Genomic DNA, 13,171 nt, shown 5'->3' on the forward strand with positions numbered 1-13,171 from the left:
TTAAGCTTTTAAAACAATAATTCATTCTGTTACCTTCATGTTGTGACATTTCATGTGTCGTTTTAACTCATCTGTTCTTTTAAACCCTTTCCACATTTTTTACATATTTGTTTTTCATGGGTTTTATGAATTAACATACGTCTGTTTTAATGTGACGATCTTCATAGTTACATATTTTTGAATTACTGAAAAATTTCTAGCTAAACAATATTTTTAACTTCTGATTTATTCTCGGATGCAATTTGAATAATAATTCTTTTTGGATTCTTACATCTGAATAAAGCAACGTATAATTGTCCGTAAGAGAATAAAGGTTTTTTAATACACAATCCTAAAGAATCGAAACTCTGTTTTTCTCATTTTTTAATAAATATAGAACATGCTAATACAAAGGGAAACTGTTTTCTATATCAGACAAAAGGTAATGATAATAAGGTGCCAGTATTCAATGTTATTTTAGGAATATAAACTTTGCGTTTTTTTCTCCCATAATTATTTCTGCTTTTATTTTATACTTAAATAATTTTGTTATTTTTAATCTTGTGCCTCTACAGAGACCGTCTGATATACTTAAAGTTCTTATTAACACTACTATAGCATTTATTTTTAATTTTAATTTATGTAATGGAAGACCCTCTCTAATATTATTTTAAAATACTATTGGAAAGTTAATATTTGCGTTAATTTAATTATGTTTAGTTAATCATATGTTTTATCAACTCCTTTGTGAGTCACGTATTCTGCTGTTGTGAACTAATTTTCAGCCTGCATTGATAAATACACGAGTAATGTCGTTATATTGTCTACTCAATCTGTTTGTGGGGGGTTGGCGCGCGGAGCGCGCAGGGGACGTTAGCCCCACTAGTATATATCGACGCCCCGGGCGAAGACTATGCCCTGCTTCGAAGCCTGGACGAAGACTATGCCCTTTTCTGGAGTCCGGACGAAAACTATGCCCTTTTGTCTGTTCCAGACGAAAACTATGCCCTTTTAGGATCCCAGACGAAGACTATGCCCTTTTCCGGAGTTCGGACGAAGACTATGCCCTTTTCTCGCGCTCGGACGAAAACTATGCCCTTTTTTCGTTCCGGATGAAAACTATACCCGTTTTTTCCAGTCCGTGTGAAGACTATTACATTTTTTCCGAGTCTGGACGAAGATATTGACTTTTTTTGGAGCCGGATAAAGTACAATTCATTTAAGCTCACCGTACATTTGTGTTTGTAATTAGATATATAGTCAAATATACTTATATAGTGGTTGCTGTTTACATTTACATAAATAATTGTAAATAATAATACAAACTCAGGAATTATTTTATAAGCATGATAATTTGCAATTAATGAATATGAAAGACTCTTTTATGTTTTATTTTCAAATTTAATTTTTTTCTACATTTTTTTGATTATAATAAGTAACTAATGTAATTATTGTAACTTGAAGTTAAAAAATTAACAAAATTTGTACAAATCGTGATATAATAAAATATAATGTTCGTAAGAAAATTGAGAAAAAAGTAAACTTTTTTTTATTAATTAATGTTTGCAAGACATGCATATTTAGATTACAAAGTATTATTTAACACAAGAATAAATTAGCAAGTTTAAATTAATTACAGTTATTGTTATGTACAAATCACGGAATCTTTGAAAAAAAAAACTCAAAAACCCCTTTTTTTAAACACTTACCAAAACTCCAAATACTAAGGCCGTTAGACCTGCTAAGAATAATGATTACATGTTATTTTTTTTTAAAGGCGTCTGTAGATTCACGTACATGTAAATCTCGATGTGAAGATATAACTTATATCGATATAAATATATACACAATATCGAGAAATCTGAAAATGTTAAATCGTTTTTAGAAGCTTCGCATTCTTGAGCTTCTTCCAGCGTACTAGTAGCTAGTAGAGGGGTTAGTAAATAATATTGGAGTGTTTTTCAATTTAGTTTTCATCTGAACGCGAGAGAAAGATATATTCTGAGCGCAGACTCAGAAAAAAGGGCACAGTTTTCATCTGGACTAGAAAAAAGGGCATAGTTTTCGTCCAGGGCCAATAAGGGAATAGTCTTAGCCCGGGGCATCGATATATATACACGTAGACAAACCAAAATTTTTAGGTAGAGCCAAGCTCGTCTCCTATAATATCACGCCACCATCTAATGCAATGCATTTGCCACACGAAGACCAATGTATACTAGCTAGCGGGCTTATGTAGAAAATTTCCAATCGGGGTTTTTCGATATTTTTCCGGCTCGTATGTTATCTTGAAAATTTGTACATCACCTGTTTTATTTTCGAGCTTCTAGTCTAATTTTACTTATCAATTTTTACGCCACATGGTGATGCTGAGAAAAAGAAAGAGAGCATGCGCTCGCTTGCAACCGCATACATAAGAAGCTTCGCTTCAAAAAAACTATCCAATTTTTTAAATAAAATTTTTTTCGTTTCTCGAGTGCAGTGCTTTGCCCTACGGCACACTTTCCGCTCACTAATTCCTTTTCTTCCACGGGAGAAAAAAAATATTCTGGCCCTACTGGGCCTAAAGTTTGTTTCCACCCTAAGACGGAAAGTAATTGGCGAACAAAAAGTGTGCCCATGGACGCAAAGTTGCACTTACTGCCCTTGATACAAAAAATTTCGTTCTCACCTCGGGTAGAAACGTACAACGATCACGACCTTTAGGTGCCCAAGTTGTATTTTCTGCCTTAGGTAAGAAACATACTTTGGGTGTTTTTTTTAACATTTTGATGTCTAGTGCGCCCTAAGTAGGAAAAATAGGATTTACACCTGGTGCGCATCCAACCAGAGCAAGTACAAAGAATCTCTTGGGCTTTGCTTCATAGGTCCCTTGGGCCTGGTGCTTGCCCAGGCGAAATGCACTACCAGGTACGAAAACTACCGTTACAGTGGATGGTGGTTTTACTGTTGTGATTGTTGTAGCTGCTGTACCTACTGGTAGATCTATTGGGTTTATTTATATGACTGCTGATACTGCTGAGGCTGTTGACTCAGCTGTGTTGATGAATATAGTTTTTACTTCAGCTGTTGCAGATACATGGATTGTACGTTTAATTTGAATGCACAATTACTAAAATAATTTACCAGGATTATTTCTAATGCTGTTGTTTGAAAATATAATTAAAAAATAATTCATGACTAACTGTTATATTTTTACTAATCGCAAACATTTATTATCTAAATGGTAAGAATTCAGTCTACGTATTCTGAAATAAAATCAAATATTTAATGACCACTCTTATCGTGTAATCATCTAATGGCAGGGTATAAAAGATTTTCTTCGGTGAATAACTTTTTTCTGAAATTTTTTATAGTTCAAACTTGCGTTTAATGTTTACGGTTAGCGTTCGTTTAACATTAGATAAAATCTTAGCTAAGTAATATTTACGACAGTATTAAAAGTTCATTTCGTATAGGATATTTTGAGTAAAATTTAAACACATTATATCACACAGTAATGAATTAAAGATAGAAGAAATTCTTCAAACCCACATTTACTTTTATTTTAATGTTTTATTCATCGACATAATTTTCTTGATAAAACTTTTTTCTTTAACATAATTTGTAAGGGTTTTTTTATTCCACAATACATCAACATATTTTGAACAGTAATAAATTAAAAGAACATTCTTATGTTTGGAGAGAAAACGATTGTATGAAATTGATGTTTGACTTTAATGCTATTTACTTTGTAGGAATTGTAAAGATAAAACAAATTTAAAATCTTGTATTATCTAGTGTAATCATCAGCAAATAAATTGTAGTACAAATCGCTGGCTCTAATTACAGTTACCGGGGATCCAGAGCTTGTCAGATGTGGCATCCATTTCAAAATGTCAAACTGTTGAGTTGCCGGGGGGTATATATCTAGCGATGGTTTTCGCTGCATTTGGGAGCAATTTATTGTCTGTTGGGGCATCTGTGATTGTTGCACCTGCTGATGGGGAATAAACGTTTGCTGATGTTGATGCGGAGGCAACGGCTCTTGCTGACCGTATGATGACAGCTCGTCTTGGAGCAATTTGTTGACATCGAAAGGCATCGCTGTGGATAGCAGCATTTTACTCTTTTGAAGAAGGTTGGAGATATCAGGGCAGTTTTCGTAGTCCTTTTTGAACTTCATTCTCCGATTTTAAAACCATATTTTCACCTGAATTTCCGTGAGTTTTAACTGCTCCGCCACTTGAACTCGATGGGACCGGCTCAAATACTTAGTTCTCTGAAATAACCGTTCCAGCATTATAATCTGTGGCGTTGTAAATACCGCCCTGCTTCTTTTCTTTACATATTGGCCTGAAAATATAGAAACACACATGTTGTACACGTACAAATATTTTGTTTAATGCAAAATAATTATGTGAGCTTGATGTTTACCTATCGTTTTCTGATCTTCAGAGTTTTGTTTCTAAGCAACGTCATTCAGTTGTTCCGGATATTGAACCTCCATTTTTTTCTGGACGATTAATGTATACTCTAATTTTAGTATATTATTCCAATTTGACAGAGGCACGTGGTTTCAACACAGTTTTGAACGATTTAAAGAACCACTGTAGGTAAGACATTTACGAATACAAAAATAGATTTTTTCTGGCTCTTCAAAAATACGAGTTAAAATCGAATGCTAACACTGAACTGAAATGTAACGCTCAAACACACGACTACAAATACCCCAGTTTTAGTTGCTACTGTAAAAGAGATTATAAGCCTATTATCTTTTATTTCTTAGTAAGAGCTTCATAAGCAATGATGTCACTGTTAAGCCGATCCTGTGAAATTGCGCTTACCTATGTAAAACTGACAATTACCGTATGACGATAACTGTGTAAGTAATTTAAGCCTTTTATATTTAGCATCGGACTGTATCGATACGCCGTTTTTTAGATCTATAGTATTTAAATTGCTGATTATTACATACCAAAATTTAAAATTACTAACGTATTCTAAAATACTTAGTACATAGCATATCACCGAGGGCTCAGAAAGGTGCACTGCAAATAACAAACTGTTATATGATCAAACGTGTAATGCATGCGTCATGCTGCTCCATTTTAATGCAGTCTTACTGAGTAGTGTAAGTGAAATAGTAGATTTTGTTGTACTTGATGGCATGCGTCATCAAGGCCTTGCCCTGGTTGGAAGCAACATGTGCGAACCCTGTGTTTCTTATAGTGAGAGCTCAGTAAACGCCCAAAGTAGAAAAATATAATTTATTGAAGTTACTTCCGGTCCCCTTTACAACACATAACGCTACCCGCCACCATACCACACGTTTTGAATTTTATTTCTTTTTTTTTTAACGGATTCTGAAAAAAAAGATAGTTCCCAAATATTACTGAACCTCTGACCTACTGCATATTAGCTGAGGCCACTTACCACTCTGCAGCTCCGATATTTCATATTCGATTACTGCATGTTTTCTTGTACTTCAAAACTTGGTTTTAATGTAAATTTTTATTCATTGTTTATTGATTTAGATTGATTATAAATTACATTAATAAATAATTCATTTAATAAACTAATTTTTTTGGTTAATTGGTTTGTTCAAAAACTTAGAAATTACTATATCTTAGTGGAGCAGCTTTCCCATATTCAAATGAATATTTATTTACTTATAATTAATTTGTTAGTTTAACAATTAATAAATAATTGTTCATATAATTTTTTGATATTTTTTAAAATTAAAAAAAAAATTTTTGTACTGTACTTTACAATAATAGATTTTTATTGTTTTATTCTTTCACAATTTTTTCATTTGTAATTGAGTTGATTTTTGGACTTAAGGACGTTCTTTACATAGTTATGGGGGGAACAGTTCGGAAAAGTGAGAGGAGCGCAAACATATGCAGTAATGTTGGCAATTATTTTTCTCATGTGGATAATATACTAACATACATGCCATTGTCCATACTTGATCCCTTCTTTCTAAATTTATTTAAAAACCAACTTGTGGATCTATTTGAAAATTTCATAGGTTTATCTAAAAGTAATCTTTTATACTACAAAAATTTGGAGATTGCATATTTAAATCATCTGTAATTATTTAACTATGATTAATATTCTAAAAAAATCACTTGAAAAATGAATTTATGTTAACCATTTACGGAACTTCTACATTATTAGCTCTCGAAACTTTTTTCGAAAGTTCTTGCATGAAATATGCTCTACCAGGAGAAATTTAGAAACGTTGCTTATTAAATTGTCCATAACTAAGCCGAGTTTCAGATAAGGTAATCGTAAACGATATAATGACGATGACGAGCAGTTCAAAAAATGCCGTTTGATATGGACTTAAGCGGTCATAAAACGAGCCGTTGTGAGGAGCGTCATTACATTTTTTTTCCAATTATAAGATTAGACAGTTCCTTTGTTTAAAATAACAAAGAACTTTTAAGGTGGTTCATGCGAAAATTAAAAGCAGTTTTTACGGCAGACATTTCGTTTACGATTAAATATTGTATACTATTTCCCTGATTAGCCCAAACTTTTGTTATATTATAAGAAAGCTGAAAAGTTCTTCTTTCACTACAAACTTTTTGCTATTACGATCTTAATTCTACTTTACGAGATATTACATGATATCGTAGTATGGAAAAGTAACCTTCTTAAGAATACATGTTAAAAGTGCATTTTTTGACTGACTTGTTTTTAAAAATTTGCCTGATAAAGGGACTTGAAATTTTAAAAGAAGATGCCTTATAACTTTAAAAACAATCCCTTCAAATTTCCCTGTAAGTTTAAGTAAATGGGTTAGGTGAAGAACCACCTTAATATTGGATATTGTGATCTATAATGTGACATGGATTCTTTTTTTATTTAATGAAGAATATTTAATAACATATTTATGAACATTAACAGCTTCAATAGAAATTATCTCTTCAGTTGCACATTTGACTTGGGAGTCGTGCATGAACCACCTTAAACCCAAAACACAATTATTCAATGTAAAAAAAAAAAAAAAAAAATTGTTAGCTTAGCAAAACTGTTTTCTGTTTAAAATACATTCTTGCCCTTGAAAACTCTTATTTAAGACGTCATTAACGGTTTGATGTGCAAAGAAAATTAACAAAATTTGCAGCGTGATAGGCTTAAACGAGATATAGATAAACGGTGAAGTAAAAAAAAGTCTTGTTTAACCAATTACTGTATGTGATCAATTAAACTTACGTAATATTTTAGGTAATATGACTACGAGCATTGGTCATATTAATAATTAAATATTGATAAACATTTCTTAAAGCTTAGATTTGTAGGATTGAATTGTTTACTGAAAACTGTTATCATAAGAAATCGGAGATTTTTACTTTGAGTTTCTAGAAGAGTTTTTTTCTTATTGACTTAAATAGCTTCGTTCACGATGAGTTGAACTCACGGGCGTTTGGCCAACAGATAAGGCTAGAGAAAGAGAACGAAAAAGAGAGAGAGTAGCCTAGACTGTGTGAAAGAGAGGATAGGTCATGTGCGGGTAGATGAGACGAGGTGTAAGATAGACAACGACCCGATCAGAAACCTAAGTGGGGTGCTGATTAGATCCACACTAGGCTGCCAAATTAACCACATGTGGTCCTATAGAATGGCATCGTCACAGGGCGTAGATGTGGTCCTCTTTAGTGTGAGCTGTATAAATTTGGCCCCCAGAGTTTATAAATACCAAAATAAATTACACCATTAGATTGCGCGTAAAAAATACAACAAATTAGCGAACTCAACTTTTTTGCGCGTTGCCTTATTTTATAATTATAAAAAACAATTACTTGGGGGCTTCCCCCAAATTTCAATTGTATGATTTGTTTGAGTAGTAAGTCCTACAAGAATAAGTAAAGGCTTAGAAGATAGCGCGTGCATTGCGCCTGTTGCCCCCGAAATAGTTTTTTATAATTAATAGATAAATCATTGCAAAAATTGTAATAAAACATTTTATTGTTAATTTTTTGCCCTCGCGCACGCGCAGACGATCTCCAACAAGTCTTGCGCTATTTAAGGTAATTCTTCCAGGCCCCCTAACATTGCCTCACCGTACATATATATTTTTACTTGCTCCATTTTTCGTGTAAATATAGGTAAATTTAACATTCCATGTACACGTTTTTAAACCACTTTATTCAATTGAATCATTATTTAATCGAGTGTAGAAACTAAAACAGAAAGAAAAAACTCGTGCCCATGATACTAGACGTCAGTCAATATAAGATTACTGTACACTATTACCTGGTATCTCAGTGTAATTTTGTGTGTGATATATAAAAAGGGATTTGCATAGGAATGTAACCTACACTTGCACGTTTGATTCATGTCAGTGCATTGTATTTATCAATTGTATTAGAAGTGTGATTATAAACAGTAACATCCCTGCTTCAAGTAACTATCAATCGCATAAATCACCTACTAAATCATGTATCTGTAATAGTTTTATCATCTTTTTCTCTTGAATTTGCAGAATGGTCTTAATTGTTCTTTAAGACACATCTGCAACAGGCTTACTAAATCCAGAGTAATTTTCATCATTGTGTGCAATAAATGATGAAGGAGATGAAATTGAGATGGAAAACGAGGAGGAAAAAAAGAAAGTCCACATGGATTTGTCACTCATTCTCTTCTCTGCTACAAGTTATCTGATGAAGAATTAAGTATACGGGGGGAGGATAAAACTAGTGGAACTTACATGCATCGATGAACTTGGTCAGTTTATAGTTTCAACCACTCTTATTATAAGCAGGTAAATAAACATCAACCAAAGCAGCTATTTTTGATGTAAGTTCTGTTATATATAAATTTCGTTAAGTATTCTAACTTATTTTCATATCACTGTAATTATAGGGGTTTCACTACCATAAACTCCTGTTGGCCATTATTTCTCCAGCGATGCGAAATTCATCAAGAAAGAATTTATTTTTTTCGCTGCAAAGAGACTGATCGGGGACAAAGAGCAGTTTTTTTCTCTAAATCCTAATGTTCTACATACTATTAACTTTGATTTGGTAAGTAGTGTGTTTTTGTATACATGAGAAACACTATTTATCTTAGGATGGTGTTTATTGGTCTTTACTACTTCTTCAAGATACTCCTGCAACAGGCTTACTCGATCCAGAGTAATTTTCATCATTGTGTGGAATAAATGATGAAGAAGATAAAGTTGAGATGGAAAACGAAGAGGAAAAGAAGAAAGTCAACATGGATTTGTCACTCATTCTCTCCTCTGCTACAAGTCATCTGATGAAGAATTAAGTACACGAAGGGAGGATGGAACTAGTTGAACTTACATGCATCGATGAACTTGGTCAGTTTATAGTTTCAACCACTCTTATTATAAGCAGGTAAATAAACATTAACCAAAGCAGCTATATTTGATGTAAGTACTGTTATATAATAATTTCATTTTGTACAACAAAGTTATTTATAAGTTTTCTAACTTACTTCCATATCACTGTAATTATAGGGGTTTCACTACCATAAGCTCCTGTTGGCCATTATTTCTCCAGCGATGCAAAATTCGTCAAGAAAGAATTTATTTTTTTCGCTGCAAAGATACTGATCGGGGACAAAGAGCAGTTTTTCTTTCTGAATCCTAATATTCTACATACTTTTAATTTTGATTTGGTAAGTAGTGGTTTTTTGTATACATGAGATACACTTATTATCTTAGTATGGTGTTTATTGGTCTTTAATACTTCTTTAAGATACTTCTGCAACAGGCTTACTCGATCCAGAGTAATTTTTATCATTGTGTGCAATAAATGATGAAGGAGATAAAATTGAGATGGAAAACGAGGAGGAAAAGAAGAAAGTCCACATGGATTTGTCACTCATTCTCTTCTCTGCTACAAGTTATCTGATGAAGAATTAAGTATACGGGGGGAGGATAAAACTAGTGGAACTTACATGCATCGATGAACTTGGTCAGTTTATAGTTTCAACCACTCTTATTATAAGCAGGTAAATTAACATCAACCAAAGCAGCTATTCTTGATGTAAGTTCTGTTATATATAAATTTCGTTAAGTATTTTAACTTATTTTCATATCACTGTAATTATAGGGGTTTCACTACCATAAACTCCTGTTGGCCATTATTTCTCCAGCGATGCGAAATTCATCAAGAAAGAATTTATTTTTTTCGCTGCAAAGAGACTGATCGGGGACAAAGAGCAGTTTTTTTCTCTAAATCCTAATGTTCTACATACTATTAACTTTGATTTGGTAAGTAGTGTGTTTTTGTATACATGAGAAACACTATTTATCTTAGGATGGTGTTTATTGGTCTTTAATACTTCTTCAAGATACTCCTGCAACAGGCTTACTCGATCCAGAGTAATTTTCATCATTGTGTGGAATAAATGATGAAGTAGATAAAGTTGAGATGGAAAACGAAGAGGAAAAGAAGAAAGTCAACATGGATTTGTCACTCATTCTCTCCTCTGCTACAAGTCATCTGATGAAGAATTAAGTACACGAAGGGAGGATGGAACTAGTTGAACTTACATGCATCGATGAACTTGGTCAGTTTATAGTTTCAACCACTCTTATTATAAGCAGGTAAATAAACATTAACCAAAGCAGCTATATTTGATGTAAGTACTGTTATATAATAATTTCATTTTGTACAACAAAGTTATTTATAAGTATTCTAACTTACTTCCATATCACTGTAATTATAGGGGTTTCACTACCATAAGCTCCTGTTGGCCATTATTTCTCCAGCGATGCAAAATTCGTCAAGAAAGAATTTATTTTTTTCGCTGCAAAGATACTGATCGGGGACAAAGAGCAGTTTTTCTTTCTGAATCCTAATATTCTACATACTTTTAATTTTGATTTGGTAAGTAGTGGTTTTTTGTATACATGAGATACACTTATTATCTTAGTATGGTGTTTATTGGTCTTTAATACTTCTTTAAGATACTTCTGCAACAGGCTTACTCGATCCAGAGTAATTTTCATCATTGTGTGCAATAAATGATGAAGGAGATAAAATTGAGATGGAAAACGAGGAGGAAAAAAAGAAAGTCCACATGGATTTGTCACTCATTCTCTCCTCTGCTACAAGTCATCTGATGAAGAATTAAGTATACGGGGGGAGGATGGAACTAGTTGAACTTACATGCATCGATGAACTTGGTCAGTTTATAGTTTCAACCACTCTCATTATAAGCAGGTAAATTAACATCAACTAAAGCAGCTATTCTTGATGTAAGTCCTGTTATATATAAATTTCATTTTGTACAACAAAGTTATTTATAAGTATTCTAACTTATTTTCATATCACTGTAATTATAGGGGTTTTACTACCATAAGCTCCTGTTGGCCATTATTTCTCCAGCGATGCGAAATTCATCAAGAAAGAATTTATTTTTTTCGCTGCAAAGAGACTGATCGGAGACAAAAAGCAGTTTTTCTTTCTGAATCCTAATGTTCTACATACTATTAACTTTGATTTGGTAAGTAGTGTGTTTTTGTATGCATGAGAAACACTATTTATCTTAGTATGGTGTTTATTGGTCTTTAATACTTCTTTAAGATACTCCTGCAACAGGCTTACTCGATCCAGAGTAATTTTTATCATTGTGTGCAATAAATGATGAAGAAGATGTAATTGAGATGGAAAACGAGGAGGAAAAGCAGAAAGTCCACATGGATTTGTCACTCATTCTCTCCTCTGCTACAAGTCATTTGATGAAGAATTAAGTATAGGGGATGAGGATGGAACTAGTTGAACTTACGTGCATCGATGAACTTGGTCAGTTTATAGTTTTAACCACTCTTATTATAAGCAGGTAAATTAACATCAACCAAAGCAGCTATTCTTGATGTAAGTACTGTTATATATAAATTTTATTTTGTACAACAAAGTTATTTATAAGTATTCTAACTTATTTCCATAACACTGTAATTATAGGGGTTTTACTACCCTAAGCTCCTGTTGGCCATTATTTCTCCAGCGATGCAAAATTTATCAAGAAAGAATTTATTTTTTTCGCTGCAAAGAGACTGATCGGGGACAAAGAGCAGATTTTCTTTCTGAATCCTAATGTTCTACATACTATTAACTTCGATTTGGTAATTAGTGCGTTTTTTTGTATAAGATGTATGAAAATTAATTAACTTTTGTGCGGAGAGTTTGTATGAAATTTTTTAATTCCATTAAAAGATATTTTACAAGTTTCATTACTAATTATTTTACAAAATGAATTTATTATTACATCATATGCCAAAAAATAAATTAAATTTTTGTTATGGTTCTTTTTCAACGATCTATTGAAAGTTTCGTGTATATTTCTTAGTTAAATTTTTTTCTTTATATGAGTAAAATTATAATAGTTTTCAACTTCTTACAGTTGGTAATACAGTTTTTTGTTGATAAATTTGTGCACAACTTTGCCAATATGGTTATGACTAGTTTTAATTTACCTTTACTAATATTGAAATTTGGATTTCGCGGGTTTCAAGTCACCTGGAAAAGGCACACTTTTAAAAACTTGCCAAAGCGTGTTGTTACATGTATTGATGTATTTTTATACATTTTTTCCTACGTTTATTCGCGAATTATTAGTAAAAACAAATAACGCGTTTCTAAAAAAATAGGCTTTCGTAAGTAACAAACGTATTGTGAACATTTTTCTATGGTATTACTCTTATTCGTATTTAACGTGGTACTTGTATATTTCAGATAATCTAATTATTATTAGTGGGAGCCGCCATACATTGGGTTTAATTGTGAAAAATTCTGCACCACTGCAGTTTGCTGAGCAAGGAAATCTAAACCCTGGAAAAAGTCCTTTTAAAACTTCGAATGAAATCATTAAGTGAAGAAAACATTTTCATCTGCGAATCTTGGAAATTAAATATGAATCATCGAAGATTGATTTTACCCTCTGGCCTTGACCATACAAAATATTTCCACACGGTTATTCTTTTTCTAGCTATGCCTTTTCAGCCCAAAGTATCAGCAGAAGAAATCTTTAATGCACTAAAAGACATACCTATATTTAATGAAGATGGAATTTTATGTAAAGAGAAAAATTTTGTATGGGATGAAGCTTGTAGAAAATTGGTTGGAAGGATGCAAAAGCACAGTTTATACATATTTATGCATCAAAACCGAAAATGTGTAAAAGAACGCATATTGTTTTTTAAATTTGGGAAGGCAGAAAGTAACAA

Source organism: Copidosoma floridanum, unplaced genomic scaffold (assembly GCF_036245765.1).
Source record: "Copidosoma floridanum isolate Cflo_tuat_1 unplaced genomic scaffold, Cflo_Japanese_pri ptg000040l, whole genome shotgun sequence".
Taxonomy (NCBI): Eukaryota; Metazoa; Arthropoda; class Insecta; order Hymenoptera; family Encyrtidae; genus Copidosoma; species Copidosoma floridanum.